This window comes from Aegilops tauschii, chromosome 5, assembly GCF_002575655.3.
Source record: "Aegilops tauschii subsp. strangulata cultivar AL8/78 chromosome 5, Aet v6.0, whole genome shotgun sequence".
NCBI lineage: Eukaryota > Viridiplantae > Streptophyta > Magnoliopsida > Poales > Poaceae > Aegilops > Aegilops tauschii.
Genome location: NC_053039.3, coordinates 227,217,330 through 227,236,548, shown reverse-complemented (window position 1 = coordinate 227,236,548; position 19,219 = coordinate 227,217,330).

The window sequence follows — 19,219 nt, the reverse complement described above, 5'->3', positions numbered from 1 at the left end:
TGGGGAACGTAGCAATAATTCAAAATTTTCCTACGTGTCACCAAGACCAATCTAGGAGATGCTAGCAACGAGAGAGAGGGAGTGCATCTTCATACCCTTGAAGATCGCTAAGCGGAAGTGTTACAAGAACGCGGTTGATGGAGTCGTACTCGCGGCGATTCAAATCGCGGAAGATCTGATCTAGCGCCGATCGGACGGCGCCTCCGCGTTCAACACACGTACAGCCCGGGGACGTCTCCTCCTTCTTGATCCAGCAAGGGGAGAGGAGAAGTTGAGGGAGAACTCCAGCAGCACGACGGCATGGTGGCAATGGAGCTCGTGGTTCTCCAGCAGAGCTTCGCTAAGCACTACGGAGGAGAAGGAGGAGGTGTATGAGGAGGGAGGGCTGCGCCAGGGAAGAGGTGTAACTGCCCTCCCACCCCTCCACTATATATAGGGGCAAGGGGAGAGGAGAGGCACCCTAGGGTTTCCCCTAGGGGGCGGCGGCCAAGCAGATTGGATCTCCCTAGGGAAAATCCTAGGGAGACTTGCCCCCCAAGCCAAGCAGGTGGAGGCTTGCCTCCCAAGCCAGGTGGAGGCGCCCCACCTCCCCAAGTAACGTGGGAAAGGGTGTGGGGGGCGCACCACCCCTCAGTGGGCTGGTTTGCCCCTTCCCCTTTGGCCCATGAGGCCCTCCAACACTTGCCGGGGCTCCCGAAACACCTTTCGGTCATGCTGGCCATAGCCTGGTACCCCCGGAACACTTCCGGACTCCAATACCCTTCGTCCAATATATCGATCTTCACCGCCGGACCATTCCGGAACTCCTCGTGATGTCCGGGATCTCATCCGGGACTCCGAACAACCTTCGGTAACCACATACTATTTCCCATAACAACTCTAGCGTCACCGAACCTTAAGTGTGTAGACCCTACGGGTTCGGGAACCATGCAGACATGACCGAGACACCTCTCCGGCCAATAACCAATAGCGGGATCTGGATACCCATATTGGCTCCCACATGTTCCACGATGATCTCATCGGATGAACCACGATGTTGGGGATTCAATCAATCCCGTATACAATTCCCTTTGTCTATCGGTATGTTACTTGCCCGAGATTCGATCGTCGGTATCCCAATACCTCATTCAATCTCGTTACCGGCAAGTCACTTTACTCGTTCTGTAACGCATGATCCCCTGGCTAACTCATTAGTCACATTGAGCTCATTATGATGATGCATTACCGAGTGGGCCCAGAGATACCTCTCCGTCATACGGAGTGACAAATCCCAGTCTCGATTCGTGCCAACCCAACAGACACTTTCGGAGATACCTGTAGTGCATCTTTATAGCCACCCAGTTACGTTGTGACATTTGATACACCCAAAGCATTCCTACGGTATCTGGGAGTTGCACAATCTCATGGTCTAAGGAAATGATACTTGACATTAGAAAAGCTCTAGCAAACAAACTACACGATCTTGTGCTATGCTTAGGATTGGGTCTTGTCCATCACATCATTCTCCTAATGATGTGATCCCGTTATCAATGACATCCAATGTCCATGGTCAGGAAACCATAACCATCTATTGATCAACGAGCTAGTCAACTAGAGGCTTACTAGGGACATGTTGTGGTCTATGTATTCACACATGTATTACGGTTTCCAGTTAATACAATTATAGCATGAACAATAGACAATCATCATGAACAAGAAAATACAATAATAACCATTTTATTATTGCCTCTAGGGCATATTTCCAACAGTCTCCCACTTGCACTAGAGTCAATAATCTAGTTCACATCACCATGTGATTAACACTCAAAGTTCACATCGCCATGTGACTAATACCCAAGAGTTTACTAGAGTCAATAATCTAGTTCACATCACCATGTGATTAACACTCAATGAGTTCTAGGGTTTGATCATGTTATGCTTACGAGAGAGGTTTTAGTCAACGAGTCTGCAACATTCAGATCCGTGTGTGCTTTACAAATCTCTATGTCATCTTGTAGATGCAGCTACCACGCTACTTGGAGCTGTTCCAAATAACTGCTCTACTATACGAATCCGGTTTACTACTCAGAGTCATCCGGATTAGTGTCAAAGTTTGCATCGTCGTAACCCTTTACGACGAACTCTTTTACCACCTCCATAATCGAGAAAATTCCTTAGTCCACTAGTTACTAAGGATAAGTTCGACCGCTGTCATGTGATCCATTCCTGGATCACTATTGTACCCCTTGACTAACTCATGGCAAGGCACACTTCAGGTGCGGTACACAGCATAGCATATTGTAGAGCCTACGTCTAAAGCATAGGGGACGACCTTCGTCCTTTCTCTCTCTTCTGCTGTGGTCAGGTCTTGAGTCTTACTCAATACTCACACCTTGTAACACAGCCAAGAACTCCTTCTTTGCTGATCTATTTTGAACTCCTTCAAAATCTTGTCACGGTATGTATTCATTTGAAAGTACTATTGAGCGTTTTTTATCTATCCTTATAGATCTTGATGCTCAATGTTCAAGTAGCTTAATCCAAGTTTTCCATTGAAAACACTTTTCAAATAACCCTGTATGCTTTCCAGAAATTCTACATCATTTCTGATCAACAATATGTTAACAACATATACTCATCAAAAATTCTATAGTGCTCCCACTCACTTCTTTGGAAATATAAGTTTCTCATAAACTTTGTATAAACCCAAAATCTTTGATCATCTCATCAAAGCGTACATTCCAACTCCGAGATGCTTACTCCAGTCCTTAGAAGGATTGCTGGAGCTTTGCATACTTGTTAGCATCTTTCAGGATTGACAAAACCATCTGGTTGTATCACATACAACCTTTCCTCAAGAAAATCGTCGAGGAAACAATGTTTTGACATCCTATCTGCAAGATTTCATAAATAATGCAGTAACCTGCTAATATAGTTCCAACAGACTCTTAGCATCGCTACGAGTGAGAAAATCTCATCGTAGTCAACTCCTTGAACTTGTCGGAAAACATCTTAACGACAAGTCGAGCTTTCTTAATGGTGATACTTACCATCATTGTCTGTCTTCCCTTTTAAAATCCATCTGCACCCAACAGCCTTACGACCATCAAGTAGTTCTTCCAAAGTCTATACTTTGTTTTCATACATGGATCCTCTCGGTTTTATGGCCTCAAGCCATTCGTCGGAATCCGGGCCCACCATCGCTTCTCCATAGCTCGTAGGTTCATTGTTGTCTAGCAACATGACTTCCAAGACAGGATTACGTACCACTCTGAAGTAGTACGCATCCTTGTCGTCCTACGAGGTTTGGTAGTGACTTGATCTGAAGTTTCATGATCACTATCATAAGCTTCCACTTCAATTGGTGTAGGTGCCACATGAACAACTTCATGTGCCCTGCTACACACTAGTTGAAGTCATGGTTCAATAACCTCATCAAGTCTCCACCATCCTCCCACTCAATTCTTTCGAGAGAAACTTTTCCTTGAGAAAGGACCCGTTTCTAGAAACAATCACTTTTGCTTCCAGATCTGAAATAGGAGGTATAGCCAACTGTTTTGGGTATTCTATGAAGATGCATTTATCCGCTTTGGGTTCGAGCTTATCAGCCTGAAACTTTTTAACATAAGCGTCGCAGCCCCAAACTTTTAAGAAACGACAGCTTAGGTTTCTCTAAACCATAGTTCATATGGTGTCGTCTCAACAGAATTGCGTGGTGCCCTATTTAAAGTGAATGCGGTTGTCTCTAATGCCTAACCCATAAACGATAGTGTAATTCGATAAGAGACATCATGGTATGCACTATATCCAATAGGGTGCAGTTATGATGTTCGGACACACCATCACACTATAGTGTTCCAGGCGGTATTAGTCGTGAAACAATTTCCACAATTTCTTAATTGTGTGCCAAACTCGTAACTCAGATATTCATCTCTATGATCATATCATAGACATTTTTATCCTCTTGTCACGACGATCTTCAACTTCACTCTGAAATTACTTGAACCTTTCAATAATTCAGACTTGTGTTTCATCAAGTAAATATACTCAGCATCTACTCAAATCATCTGTGAAGTAAGAACATAACGATATCCACTGCATGCCTCAGCACTCATTGGACTGCGCACATCAAAATGTATTACTTCCAACAAGTTGCTTTCTTGTTCCATCTTATTGAAAACGAGGCCTTTCAGTCATCTTGCCCATGTGGTATGATTTGCATGTCTCAAGTGATTCAAAATCAAGTGAGTCCAAACGATCCATCTGTATGGACTTTCTTCATGCATATATACTAATAGACATGGTTCGCATGTCTCAATCTTTTCAAAAACGAGTGAGTCCAAATATCCATCAACATGGAGCTTCTTCATGCGTTTTATACCAATATGACTCAAGTGGCAGTGCCACAAGTATGTGGTACTATCTTATATCTTTTGGCATGAACATGTGTATCACTACGATCGAGATTCAACAAACCATTCATTTTAAGTGCAAGACCATTGAAGGTATTATTCAAATAGACAGAATAACCATTATTCTCTTTAAATGAATAACCGTATTGCGATAAACATAATCCAATCATGTCTATGCTCAACGCAAACACCAAATAACAATTATTTAGGTTTAACACCAATCTCGATGGTAGAGGGAGCATGCGATGCTTGATCACATCAACCTTGGAAACACTTCCAACACATATCGTCATCTCACCTTTAGCTAGTCTCCGTTTATTCCGTAGCCTTTTATTTCGAGTTACCAACACTTAGCAACCGAACCGGTATCTAATACCCTGGTGCTACTAGGAGTACTAGTAAAGTACACATTAATATAATGTATATCCAATATACTTCTGTCGACCTTGCCTGCCTTCTCATCTACCAAGTATCTAGGGTAGTTCTGCTTCAGTGACCGTTCCCCTCATTACAGAAGCACTTAGTCTCGGGTTTGGGTTCAACCTTGGGTTTCTTCACTAGAGCAGCAACTGATTTGCCGTTTCATGAAGTATCCCTTCTTTCCCTTGCCCTTCTTGAAACTAGTGGTTTTACTAACCATCAACAATTGATGCTCCTACTTGATATCTACTTTCGCGGTGTCAAACATCGTGAATAGCTCAAGGATCATCATATCTATCCCTGATATGTTATAGTTCATCACGAAGCTCCAGTAGCTTGGTGGCAGTGACTTTGGAGAACCATCACTATCTCATCTGGAAGATAACTCCCACTCGATTCAAGCGATTGTAGTACTCAGACAATCCAAGCACATGCTCAACGATTGAGCTTTTCTCCCTTAGTTTGCAGGCTTAAGAAATTTGTCAGAGGTCTCACACCTCTTGACGTGGGCACGAGCCTAAAATCCCAATTTCAGCTCTTGGAACATCTCATATGTTCCGCGATGTTTCAAAATGTCTTCGGTGCCTCAATTCTAAACCGTTTAACATTACGTACTGAACTATCACGTAGTCATCAAAACGTGCATGTCAGATGTTCGCAACATCCACAAACGACGCTCGAGGTTCAGCACACCGAGCGGTGCATTAAGGACATAAGCCTTCTGTGCAACAATGAGGACAATCCTCAGTATACGGACCCAGTCCGCATAATTGCTAGTGTCAACTTTCAACTAAATTTTCTCTAGGAACATATCTTAAACAGTAGAACTAAAGCGTAAGCTATGACATAATTTGCAAAGACCTTTTGACTATGTTCATGATAATTAAGTTCATCTGATTATTTAATGAACTCCCACTTAGATAGATATCCCTCTAGTCATCTAAGTGATACATGATCCGAATCGACTAGACCGTGTCCGATCATCACGTGAGACGGACTAGTCATCAACGGTGAACATCTCCATGTTGATCGTATCTACTATACGACTCATGTTCGACCTTTCGGTCTCTTGTGTTCCGAGGCCATGTCTGTACATGCTAGGCTCGTCAAGTCAACCTAAGTGTTTCGCATGTGTAAATCTGGCTTACACCCGTTGTATGCGAACGTTAGAATCTATCACACCCGATCATCACCTGGTGCTTCGAAACAACGAACCTTCGCAACGGTGCACAGTTAGGGGGAACACATCTCTTGAAATTTTAGTGAGGGATCATCTATTTATGCTACCATCATTCTAAGCAAATAAGATGTAAACATGACAAACATCACATGCAAATCATAAAGTGACATGATATGGCCAATATCATCTTGCGCCTTTTGATCTCCATCTTTGAGGCGCGGCATGATCACCTTCGTCACCGGCATGACACCATGATCTCCATCATCGTGTCTTCATGAAGTTAACTATTACTTCTACTACTATGGCTAACGGTTAGCAATAAAGTAAAGTAATTACATGGCATTTTTCATTGACACGCAGGTCATACAATAAATTAAGACAACTCCTATGGCTCCTGCCGGTTGTCATACTCATCGACATGCAAGTCGTGATTCCTATTACAAGAACATGATCAATCTCATACATCACATATATAATTCATCACATCCTTTTGGCCATATCACATCACATAGCATACCCTGCAAAAACAAGATAGACGTCCTCTAATTGTTGTTGCATGTTTTACGTGGCTGCTATGGGTTTCTAGCAAGAACGTTTCTTACCTACGCAAAAGCCACAACGATGATATGCCAATTGCTATTTACCCTTCATAAGGACCCTCTTCATCGAATACGATCCGACTAAAGTGGGAGAGACAGACACCCGCTAGCCACCTTATGCATCAAGTGCATGTCAGTCGGTGGAACCTGTCTCACGTAAGAGTATGTGTAAGGTCGGTCCGGGCCGCTTCATCCCACAATGCCGCCGAATCAAGATAAGACTAGCAACGGCAAGCAAATTGAACAAATCATCGCCCACAACTACTTTGTGTTTACTCGTGCATAGAATCTACGCTTAGACCTAGCTCATGATGCCACTGTTGGGGAACGTAGCAATAATTCAAAATTTTCCTACGTGTCACGAAGACCAATCTAGGAGATGCTAGCAACAAGAGAGAGGGAGTGCATCTTCATACCCTTGAAGATCACTAAGCGGAAGCGTTACAAGAACGCGGTTGATGGAGTCGTACTCGCGGCGATTCAAATCGCGGAAGATCCGATGTAGCGCCGAACGGACGGCGCCTCCGCGTTCAACACACGTACAGCCCGGGGACGTCTCCTCCTTCTTGATCCAGCGAGGGAAGAGGAGAAGTTGAGGGAGAACTCCAGCAGCACGACGGCATGGTGGCAATGGAGCTCGTGGTTCTCCGGCAGAGCTTCGCTAAGCACTACGGAGGAGAAGGAGGAGGTGTATGAGGAGGGAGGGCTGCGCCAGGGAAGAGGTGTAACTGCCCTCCCACCCCTCCACTATATATAGGGGCAAGGGAAGAGGGGAGGCGCCCTAGGGTTTCCCCTAGGGGGCGGCGGCCAAGCAGATTGGATCTCCCTAGGGAAAATCCTAGGGAGACTTGCCCCCCAAGCCAAGCAGGTGGAGGCTTGCCTCCCAAGCCAGGTGGAGGCGCCCCACCTCCCCAAGTAACGTGGGAAAGGGTGTGGGGGGCGCACCACCCCTTAGTGGGCTGGTTTGCCCCTTCCCCTTTGGCCCATGAGGCCCTCCAACACTTGCCGGGGCTCCCGAAACACCTTTCGGTCATGCTGGCCATAGCCTGGTACCCCCGGAACACTTCCGGACTCCAATACCCTTCGTCCAATATATCTATCTTCACCGCCGGACCATTTCGGAACTCCTCGTGATGTCCGGGATCTCATCCGGGACTCCGAACAACCTTCGGTAACCACATACTATTTCCCATAACAACTCTAGCGTCACCGAACCTTAAGTGTGTAGACCCTACGGGTTCGGGAACCATGCAGACATGACCGAGACACCTCTCCGGCCAATAACCAATAGCGGGATCTGGATACCCATATTGGCTCCCACATGTTCCACGATGATCTCATCGGATGAACCACGATGTCGGGGATTCAATCAATCCCGTATACAATTCCCTTTGTCTATCGGTATGTTACTTGCCCGAGATTCGATCGTCGGTATCCCAATACCTCGTTCAATCTCGTTACCGGCAAGTCACTTTACTTGTTCTGTAACGCATGATCCCGTGGCTAACTCATTAGTCACATTGAGCTCATTATGATGATGCATTACCGAGTGGGCCCAGAGATACCTCTCCGTCATACAGAGTGACAAATCCCAGTCTCGATTCGTGCCAACCCAACAGACACTTTCGGAGATACCTGTAGTGCACCTTTATAGCCACCCAGTTACGTTGTGACGTTTGATACACCCAAAGCATTCCTACGGTATCTGGGAGTTGCACAATCTCATGGTCTAAGGAAATGATACTTGACATTAGAAAAGCTCTAGCAAACGAACTACACGATCTTGTGCTATGCTTAGGATTGGGTCTTGTCCATCACATCATTCTCCTAATGATGTGATCCCGTTATCAATGACATCCAATGTCCATGGTCAGGAAACCATAACCATCTATTGATCAACGAGCTAGTCAACTAGAGGCTTACTAGGGACATGTTGTGGTCTATGTATTCACACATGTATTACGGTTTCCAGTTAATACAATTATAGCATGAACAATAGACAATCATCATGAACAAGAAAATACAATAATAACCATTTTATTATTGCCTCTAGGGCATATTTCCAACAATACAAGCATCATAATACAAGCTAGGGGCCTCGAGGGCTCGAATACAAGTGCTCGATCATAGACGAGTCAGCGGAAGCAACAATATCTGAGTACAGACATAAGTTAAACAAGTTTGCCTTAAGAAGGCTAGCACAAACTGGGATACAGATCGAACGAGGCGCAGGCCTCCTGCCTGGGATCCTCCTAACTACTCCTGGTCGTCGTCAGCGGGCTGCACGTAGTAGTAGGCACCTCCAGTGTCGTAGGAGTCGTCGTCGACGGTGGCGTCTGGCTCCTGGACTCCAGCATCTGGTTGCGACAACCAGGTAGGAAGGAAAGGGGGAAAAGAGGGAGAAAAGCAACCGTGAGTACTCATCCAAAGTACTCGCAAGCAAGGAGCTACACTACATATGCATGGGTATATGTGTAAAGGACCATATCAGTGGACTGAACTGCAGAATGCCAGAATAAGGGGGGGTAGCGTCCTGTCGAAGACTACGCTTCTGGCAGCCTCCATCTTGCAGCTTGTAGAAGAGAGTAGATTGAAGTCCTCCAAGTAGCATCGCATAGCATAATCCTACCCGGCGATCCCCTCCTCGTCGCCCTGTTAGAGAGCGATCACCGGGTTGTATCTGGCACTTGGAAGGGTGTGTTTTATTAAGTATCCGGTTCTAGTTGTCATAAGGTCAAGGTACAACTCCGGGTCGTCCTTTTACCGAGGGACACGGCTATTCGAATAGATAAACTTCCCTGCAGGGGTGCACCACATAACCCAACACGCTCGATCCCATTTGGCCGGACACACTTTTCTGGGTCATGCCCGGCCGCGGAAGATCAACACGTCGCAGCCCCACCTAGGCACAACAGAGAGGTCAGCACGCCGGTCTAAATCCTATGTGCGCAGGGGTCTGGGCCCATCGCCCATTGCACACCTGCATGTTGCGTACGCGGCCGGAAGCAGACCTAGCCTAGTGGCGTTCCAGTCCAATCCGGCGCGTGCCGCTCAGTCGCTGACGTCACGAAGGCTTCGGCTGATACCACGATGTCGAGTGCCCATAACTGTTCCCGCGTAGTTGGTTAGTGCGTATAGACCAAATGGCCAGACTTAGATCAAATACCAAGAACTCGTTAAGCGTGTTATTTTGAAGTAACCGCGGACGCCGTCCAATGCCAGGCCCACCTCTCGCCTAGGTGGTCTCAACCTGCCCTGTCGCTCCGCCACAAGATCCACTAGCCGGTACTCCTACGAGCCGACCCGACTTTAGTCACCACAGGTGTCATGTATAGAGTATATAAGTATATACCCGTGATCACCGCCCAAGTGATCACGGCCCGATAGTATAGCACAGCAGACGGACAAGAACGTGGGGCCATTGATGGAAAACTAGCATCCTATACTAAGCATGTAGGATTGCAGGTAAAGGTAACAACAGTAGTAGCAAGGATAGGCTATGCATCAGGATAGGATTAACGGAAAGCAGTAACATGCTATACCACTCTAATGCAAGCAGTATAGAGAAGAATAGGCGATATCTGGTGATCAAGGGGGGGGCTTGCCTGGTTGCTCTGGCAAGGAGGGGTCGTCAACTCCGTAGTTGAACTGGGCAGCAGCAACGTCGGTCTTGTAGTCTACCGGAGAGAAGAGGGGGAACAAACAGTAAATACAATGCAAACATAAGCATGACGATGCGTGACATGACAATGAGCGGTGCTAGGTATGCCCTAACGCGGCAGTAGGTGGTACCGGCGAAGGGGGGAACATCCGGGTAAGTATTCCCGATGTTTCGCATTTTCGGACAGATGAAACGGAGGGGGAAAGTTGCGAGTTCGATATGTTAGGGATGTGTGGCGGATGAACGGGCTGCGTATCTGGATTCGTCTCGTCGTTCTGAGCAACTTTCATGTAGAAAGTATTTTCATCCGAGTTACGGATTATTTTATATGATTTACTAAAGTTTTAAATCATTTTTAGAATTTGTTTAATTAATTTAATTCAACATTATCCAGAACAGTGCATGATGACGTCATCATGACGTCAGCATGACGTCAGGAGTCAACAGAGGTGTTGACTGGTCAAACTGATGTGTGGGCCCATTGGGACCCACCTGTCATACACTGTTAGGTTAATTAGGGTTTAGGTTAAATTAATTCCTGCTTAATTAAAGTAACTAATTAATTAAACATGATTAATTAACTTAATTAATTAATAATTAATTTTTATTAATTCATTTTATTTTTATTTACTTATTTATTAAAAAAAGTTCTGGGCGGGGCCCCCTGTCATAGGCCCTCGGGGCCTTATCGGGCACACGGGCGCGGGTGGGCACCGGGACGTGCGGGTGCGGGCGCCCGAACTGGACGCAGCCAGTCGGGGCCACGGCGAGGGGAAAAACGCAGGCGCGGCACCGGCGTGGCAGCGGCGAGGCCACAGTGAGGCTACAGCGGGGCAACAGGGGATGAGCAGGGCGGCGGCCGGCGTGGAGCTCCGGCGGGAGGCAGAGGCGAGCACTGGGACGGCGCCGGAGGGCGCGGGAAGCAACAGTCGACGGCAGGCAGGGCACGGCGAGGCTCAGGCGAGATCGGGCAGTGGCCGAGCGCGGATGCGGGCGCAGGCAGGAGCGAGGTAGCAGGAGGGGAAGGGCGCACAGTCCAGGCACGACACAGGGAAGGAGGCTGCGGCCCCAGGGCAGCAGCAGGCGCTGTGCGCACGAGCACGCGTGCGCTTCGGCACGGGCAGGCGCGGCCAGGAGCAGGGGGCCGCGGGTGGGCGAGCCAGCGCGAGCTGCGGTGGGGCGACGAGCGGGCGCAGTGCGCGCGAAGGGAGCGGGGGGGGGGGGGTCGCGGTGACTCAGGGACGACGCGGCGCGCGTGGGTGACTGGGCGTGTGCGCTCGTGCGTACGGGGTCAGGGAAGCGAAGAGGCCTGGGGCCTCACCGTGCGTTTGTAGGGAACGGGGCAGCGGGGCGTGGGGTGGACGACGGGGACGACCGGGCGACGGCGGAAGCAGTCCGGCGAAGGCGTCCGGCGACGGCGGGGCGGTCCTCGGGCGACGGCGACGACCGGTTCCCCCTCCTCGATCCCGATCCAATCGGGGGAAGAGAGGGGATATTTTGCGGGAGGAGTGTCGGGTGTCGGTGGGTGAGTGGGGGGAGTGGGGGAGGTTATGGGGTGCGGGGTGGGCCGGCCAGATGGTTTGGCCCAATGGTCTACTGGGCCGGAGCCCGGGTGGGTTTTCTTTCCTCTCTCTTCTTTTGTTTGTTTTCTCTTTTGTATTTTCTTTCTTTTATTTATTTTCTTTTCTGTTTTATTTCAATTTAAATTATTTAGGCATTTTACAAAAAAGTGTTTATCACACCATATTTACACATGCAATATTTAGTGCAAACCAAACATTTTTATTTTAATGTTTGAAAACTTTTATTATTTACCAAACTTTGAATTTGAATTTTGGACCGGTTTTGATCTAACGATAGATTAGCAACAGTAACCGTGGTGACGTGGCACCATTAGCGTGGGATTACTATAGCTTGATTATCCGGGCGTTACAAAACTCCTCCACTACAAGAAATCTCGTCCCGAGATTTAGGAGGTAGAAGGAAACAGTGCGGGGTATTCATCACGCAGGCGATCCTCGCGTTCCCAAGTGGCCTCATCTTCAGAATGGTGCGACCACTGGACTTTGAGGAACTTGATCGCCTTCTGACGTGTGCGGCGTTCAGCTTGGTCGAGAATGCGGACCGGATGCTCTTTATAGGAGAGGTCCTGCTGCAATTCGAGCACTTCATGATCCACTGCTCAGATTGGGTCCTTGAAGCAACGGCGGAGCTGCGCCACGTGGAACACATCGTGAACCTGAGAAAGGTTCGGCGGAAGCTCCAGTTGGTATGCCACTTTTCCACGCCTTTCGAGAATAGTGAATGGGCCAATATAGCGAGGAGCTAGTTTGCCCTTGATCCCGAAGCGGTGAGCACCCTTCATTGGTGTAACTCGAAGATAAGCCTTTTCGCCAGGTTGATAGACCATGTCTTTATGATGACGGTCATACTGACTCTTCTGACGCGACTGAGCAGTCTTGAGATTCTCACGAATAATGCGGACTTATTCTTCGGCATGTTGGATAATATCCGTACCAAAGAGTGGACGTTCCCCAGTTTCTGACCAGTTCAGAGGGGTTCGACACTTTCGTCCATATAACACTTCGAAGGGGGCCATCTTCAGACTAGCTTGATAGCTATTATTATAAGAGAACTCAGCATACAGGAGAGATTCCTCCCATTTCTTGCCGAAGGAAATGACACAAGCTCGAAGCATGTCTTCGAGAACTTGGTTGACGCGTTCAACTTGCCCTTGCGACTGAGGATGAAAGGCAGTGCTGAAAGACAGATGAGTTCCCATAGCTTCTTGGAAACTTGCCCAGAATCTTGAAGTGAATAAGCTGCCACGGTCTGAGCTGATAACCAATGGGATACCGTGGAGTGAAACAATCCTGGACATATAGAGCGTTGCCAGCTGACTAGCAGTGATCGTTTCTTTGACCGCCAGAAAATGTGCAACTTTGGAAAGCCGGTCAATGACGACAAGAATAGCATCATTACCTTTCTGTGATTTGGGAAATCCAGTGACGAAGTCCATCTCAACATGGTCCCATTTCCATTCAGGAATAGAGATAGGTTGCAGAGTTCCAGCAGGCCTTTCATGTTCTGCTTTGATACGACGGCAAACGTCACACTCAGCAACATAACGAGCAATGTCTTGCTTCATATTAGACCACCAGAATCTCTGACGGATGTCTTGGTACATCTTTGTACTACCAGGATGGATACATAGAGGCGTATCATGAGCTTCTTTCATAACTTCCTGAGTCATATCCAGGTTTTTCTCTGCACATGGCACCACTAGGTGGCCCTTGAAGTACAAAGTGCCATCTTCAGCAATAGTGAAGAATGAGGGCTTTCCTTCTGCGAGGTAGCGCTTAATCTTGTGGGCTTCAGAGTCATATCCCTGTATTCTCTTGATGGAGTCCAAGAGATCTGGTTCGACAGCCAGGGTATTGAGGGAACCCTGGGAAACAACATGGAGGTTCATCTTGCGAAACTCCTTAGGAGGGGGAGCGAGTGCACCCGGAGGAACAATATGGAGGTTCAGCTTTCTGAATTCTTCAACAAGCGAGGGCTGAACTTTGTGAACCTGGAGGTGGTTGCAGTTAGACTTGCGGCTCAAGGCATCAGCCATTACATTAGCCTTGCCTGGCGTATAGGAAATACCCAAGTCAAAGTCTGCAACAATCTCCATCCATCTCTGCTGACGGAGGTTCAGGTCTGGCTGAGTAAACAGATACTTCAGACTTTGGTGGTCAGTGAAGATCTCGCAACGATTACCGAGAAGGTAATGTCGCCACTGCTTCAGTGCATGAACGACAGCAGCAAGTTCGAGGTCGTGAACTGGGTAGTTCTCTTCATGAGGGCGCAATTGCCGAGAGGCATAAGCAATCACTTTGCGGTCTTGCATTAGGACACGGCCTAATCCTTGACGGGAAGCGTCACAGTAAATGACGAAATCCTTCTTAGTATCAGCTGGAGCTAGAACTGGGGTAGGAGTCAACTTGTCTTTGAGTGCCTGGAAACTTTCCTGACATTTGTCTGTCCATTGGAACTTGATACCCTTATGCAACAGGTTAGTCAGAGCCCTGGCGATCTTGGAGAAGTTCTCGACGAATCGACGGCAATAGCTGGCGAGACCGAGAAAACTTCTGACTTGCTTAACGTTCTTGGGAGGAGTCCAATCAAGGATAGCCTGGACTCGTTCATGGTTGACGGCAATACCATCCTTAGAGATGACATGCCCAAGATAGGTTACTTCGGGTAGCCAGAATTCACATTTGGAGAACTTGGCATATAGTTGATGCTCTCGTAGCTTTTCCAGCACAAGCCGAAGATGTTCAGCATGTTCCTCTTCGTTCTTGGAAAATACCAGGATATCATCCAGATAAACCACGATGAACTTGTCGAGGTAATCCATGAATATATAGTTAATCAGATGAGAGAAGGTGGCTGGAGCATTGGTTAAACCGAAAGACATGACGGTGTACTCGTATGAACCATATCGAGTTACGAAGGCGGTCTTTAGGATATCCTCTTCGCGAACACGGATCTGGTGGTAACCCAACCTCAAGTCGAGCTTAGAGAACACTGATGAACCCGCCAGTTGATCATATAGATCATTGATCCGAGGAAGAGGGTATTTATTCTGAATGGTAGCTTGGTTTATAGGACAGTAGTCTTGAACTAATCGGTTTGTCCCTTCTTCTTGACAAAGAGAGAAGGTGCTCCCCAAGGAGAGCAACTTGGGCGAATGAATCCTTTGCGAAGAGATTTGTCGATTTCCTCCTTAAGCTCAAGGAGTTCATGCGGCGGCATCTTGTAGGGTCGCTTGGCTATAGGAGTGGTGCCTGGTTTCAAGTCGATGATGAATTCGACAGCTCTATGTAGTGTAGCTCCTGTCTGCGTGCATCTTGTAGGGTCGCTTGAAGGCCATCACGGAACTTCTCCTGTCTGCGTGCATCAGTTGCAATGTCCTCTTCAACATAGCGAGACAAGTCCAGAAACTCCCGCTGATAAGCTTCAACAGTTTTGTTGCCTTGGGTGAGGTTGCGGAACTCACGCTTCTTCCGGTCCATGACTCCCTGAGGAATGAAGCGGGCATGAAAAGCAGCTTGGAAGTCTGGCTAGGTGATGATTGTTCCAGCTGGCAGAGTACGCCTGTGGCTGTCCCACCATTGAGCTGCGGGTCCCTTCAGGAAGAAGGAAGCAAAGGTGACATAGCTGGTAGGGGCTACATCGGCAGACTCCATCTCATAGGTGATGTCACGGAGCCAGTCATCAGCATCCAGAGGCTGAGTTGAGCTGCGGTACACAGTTGGGTTGAGGCGCATGAAATCCTGCAGAGTTACCGGGGTTGGCTGCTGGTCCATATTGGGGCGAGGAAACTGAGCCATCATATTTTCCATGAATTGGCGGTTCAGTTCGAACTGTTGGATCATACCAGCCATGTACTCAGGTGGTGGTGGGGCACTGCTACCACTACCACGACCACCTGGTCTAACCATCCTGCTAATATTTAACAGGGGTAGTTCAGCATTGAGAAATTTGCAAAGACAAGAATCATTCATGATGAAACATGCATAATGAAAGGAGCACGATAGCTACTACATAGTAGTCGGCATAACTTACAAAAGGGGTCATGCATAGAGTTCAGTACACAGAGTTCAGTACATAGACTAAAACACCATAGGCGGCACACAGGCTCGCGGGGAATGCATCTAACACTAACAAGCAAGCCTACATCAGTCCCAAGAGGTACTGTGGAGGTAGGTGTAGCCTGAAAGCTGGTAGTGTCGCATCGGGAACTCCACGTCAGCAACCTGGGGTCTGCGAATACTCTGGTGCAGAACCTGACGCTCAGGTGGCAGAAGAGGACCAAGTGCGGGAGAGTAGCCTCCCACATCTGGCCAGCCGACACCCTGGGGCATCACAGTCCTGGCTGGGTAGATCGCAGAACGGGGCAGCTCTCTAGATCGGACAAAGGGGTGCAACAGCGTCAGAGCACGGTAAAGGTACTGACGGGTGGTGTACAACTCGTGGCGAAGAGCTCGGTTAGCTCGATCCAGCCCATCAGCATGCAGAACCAGGTTCTGATGGTAGAAGGGCTCTCGGGTGACAGTGGAGTAGGCAGCAGTATAGTATCCCTTCGCACCAACATCAGATGCGATAGCAATGTGCCTGAAAGGGGAGGTGTCCAACTCCCGATACTCTCCACGAAGACGTGTCAGAGCAGCATAAGCGGCATCGTGGACAGCCATATCGATGGTCACTCCAACACCATGAGCGGTGTGCAGCACAGTAGTGGAGTCATACTCCCGCGAGTAGAGGTGGACGATGGCACGGTACTGCTCCTGGTTAAAGTCCTGGTACTCCTCGTAGACGGTGTACTCAGGGTGCCAGCGATAACCCAGATAGGTCATCATCTCAGCTAGCACAGCAGGTGATCCCGAGGCACCAATGGCCGTCGTGTGGCGCACGACCTGCCTCGTGGGTTCCATCTGAAAGCAAAGATGTTTCAAAGGAGTCAAATGACAGTGTGTGAATTGTTCAAAATACTATTCTAAGAAATAACTATGGCTTATCCAACTTTGGGGTGAATGCGGTCACGGGATCCTAGTGTTAGAGTTAGTAAATTCGTTTAACCCGAGTAGAAGAGAGTTCAGAGTCCGAGAGTAAAGGTCGAGGAGTAAAAGATCCTAGTACCACCCAATGGCGACGTGGGCCCGTAAGACACACAGCCATGTTAGTAAAAGTTTTGTAATGTCTAGACTCAACTTCGGCCAAGGAGTGTAGAAAGGGGGATTCCTACAGGCAGTCGGCTCTAATACCAACTTGTGACGCCCCCGATTCAATCGTACACTAATCATGCACGCAAACGTGTACGATCAAGATCAGGGACTCACGGGAAGATATCACAACACAACTCTACAACATAAATAAGTCATACAAGCATCATAATACAAGCCAGGGGCCTCGAGGGCTCGAATACAAGTGCTCGATCATAGACGAGTCAGCGGAAGCAACAATATCTGAGTACAGACATAAGTTAAACAAGTTTGCCTTAAGAAGGCTAGCACAAACTGGGATACAGATCGAATGAGGCGCATGTCTCCTGCCTGGGATCCTCCTAACTACTCCTGGTCGTCGTCAGCGGGCTGCACGTAGTAGTAGGCACCTCCAGTGTCGTAGGAGTCGTCGTCGACGGTGGCGTCTGGCTCCTGGACTCCAGAATCTGGTTGCGACAACCAGGTAGGAAGGAAAGGGGGAAAAGAGGGAGAAAAGCAACCTTGAGAACTCATCCAAAGTACTCGCAAGTAAGGAGCTACACTACATATGCATGGGTATATGTGTAAAGGACCATATCAGTGGACTGAACTGCAGAATGCCAGAATAAGGGGGGTAGCTAGTCCTGTCGAAGACTACGCTTCTGGCAGCCTCTATCTTGCAGCATATAGAAGAGAGTAGATTGAATTCCTCCAAGTAGCATCGCATAGCATAATCCTACCCGGCGATCCCCTCCTCGTCGCCCTGTTAGAGAGCAATCATCGGGTTGTATCTGGCACTTGGAAGGGTGTGTTTTATTAAATATCCGATTCTAGTTGTCATAAGGTCAAGGTACAACTCCGGGTGGTCCTTTTACCGAGGGACACGGCTATTCGAATAGATAAACTTCCCTGCAGGGGTGCACCACATAACCCAACACGCTCGATCCCATTTGGCCAGACACACTTTTCTGGGTCAAGCCCGGCCGCGGAAGATCAACACATCGCAGCCCCACCTAGGCACAACAGAGAGGTCAGCACGCCGGTCTAAATCCTATGCGCGCAGGGGTCTGGGCCCATCGCCCATTGCACACCTGCACGTTGCGTACGCGGCCGGAAGCAGACCTAGCCTAGTGGCGTTCCAGTCCAATCCGGCGTGCGCCGCTCAGTCGCTGACGTCACGAAGGCTTCGGCTGATACCACGACGTCGAGTGCCCATAACTGTTCCCGCGTAGTTGGTTAGTGCGTATAGACCAAATGGCCAGACTCAGATCAAATACCAAGGACTCGTTAAGCGTGTTATTTTGAAGTAACCGCGGACGCCGTCCAGGGCCAGGCCCACCTCTCGCCTAGGTGGTCTCAACCTGCCCTGTCGCTCTGCCACAAGATCCACTAGCCAGTACTCCTACGAGCCGACCTGACTTTAGTCACCACAGGTGTCATGTATAGAGTATATAAGTATATACCCGTGATCACCGCCCAAGTGATCACGGCCCGATAGTATAGCACAGCATACGGACAAGAATGTGGGGCCACTGATGGAAAACTAGCATCCTATACTAAGCATGTAGGATTGTAGGTAAAGGTAACAACAGTAGTAGCAAGGATAGGCTATGCATCAGGATAGGATTAACGGAAAGCAGTAACATGCTATACTACTCTAATGCAAGCAGTATAGAGAAGAATAGGCGATATCTGGTGATCAAGGGGGGGCTTGCCTGGTTGCTCTGGCAAGAAGGAGGGGTCGTCAACTCCGTAGTTGAACTGGGCAGCAGCAGCGTCGGTCTCGTAGTCTACCGGAGAGAAAAGGGGGAAGAAACAGTAAATACAATGCAAACATAAGCATGACGGTGCGTGACATGACAATGAGCGGTGCTAGGTGTGCCCTAACGCGGCAGTAGGTGGTACCGGCGAAGGGGGGGAACATCTGGTAAAGTATTCTCTATGTTTCGCATTTTCGGACAGATGAAACGGAGGGGGAAAGTTGCGAGTTCGATATGTTAGGGATGTGTGGCGGACGAACGGGCTGCGTATCCGGATTTGTCTCGTCGTTCTGAGCAACTTTGATGTAGAAATTATTTTCATCCGAGTTACGGATTATTTTATATGATTTACTAAAGTTTTAAATCATTTTTAGAATTTGTTTAATTAATTTAATTCAACATTATCGAGAACAGTGCATGCTGACATCATCATGACGTCAGCATGACATCAGCAGT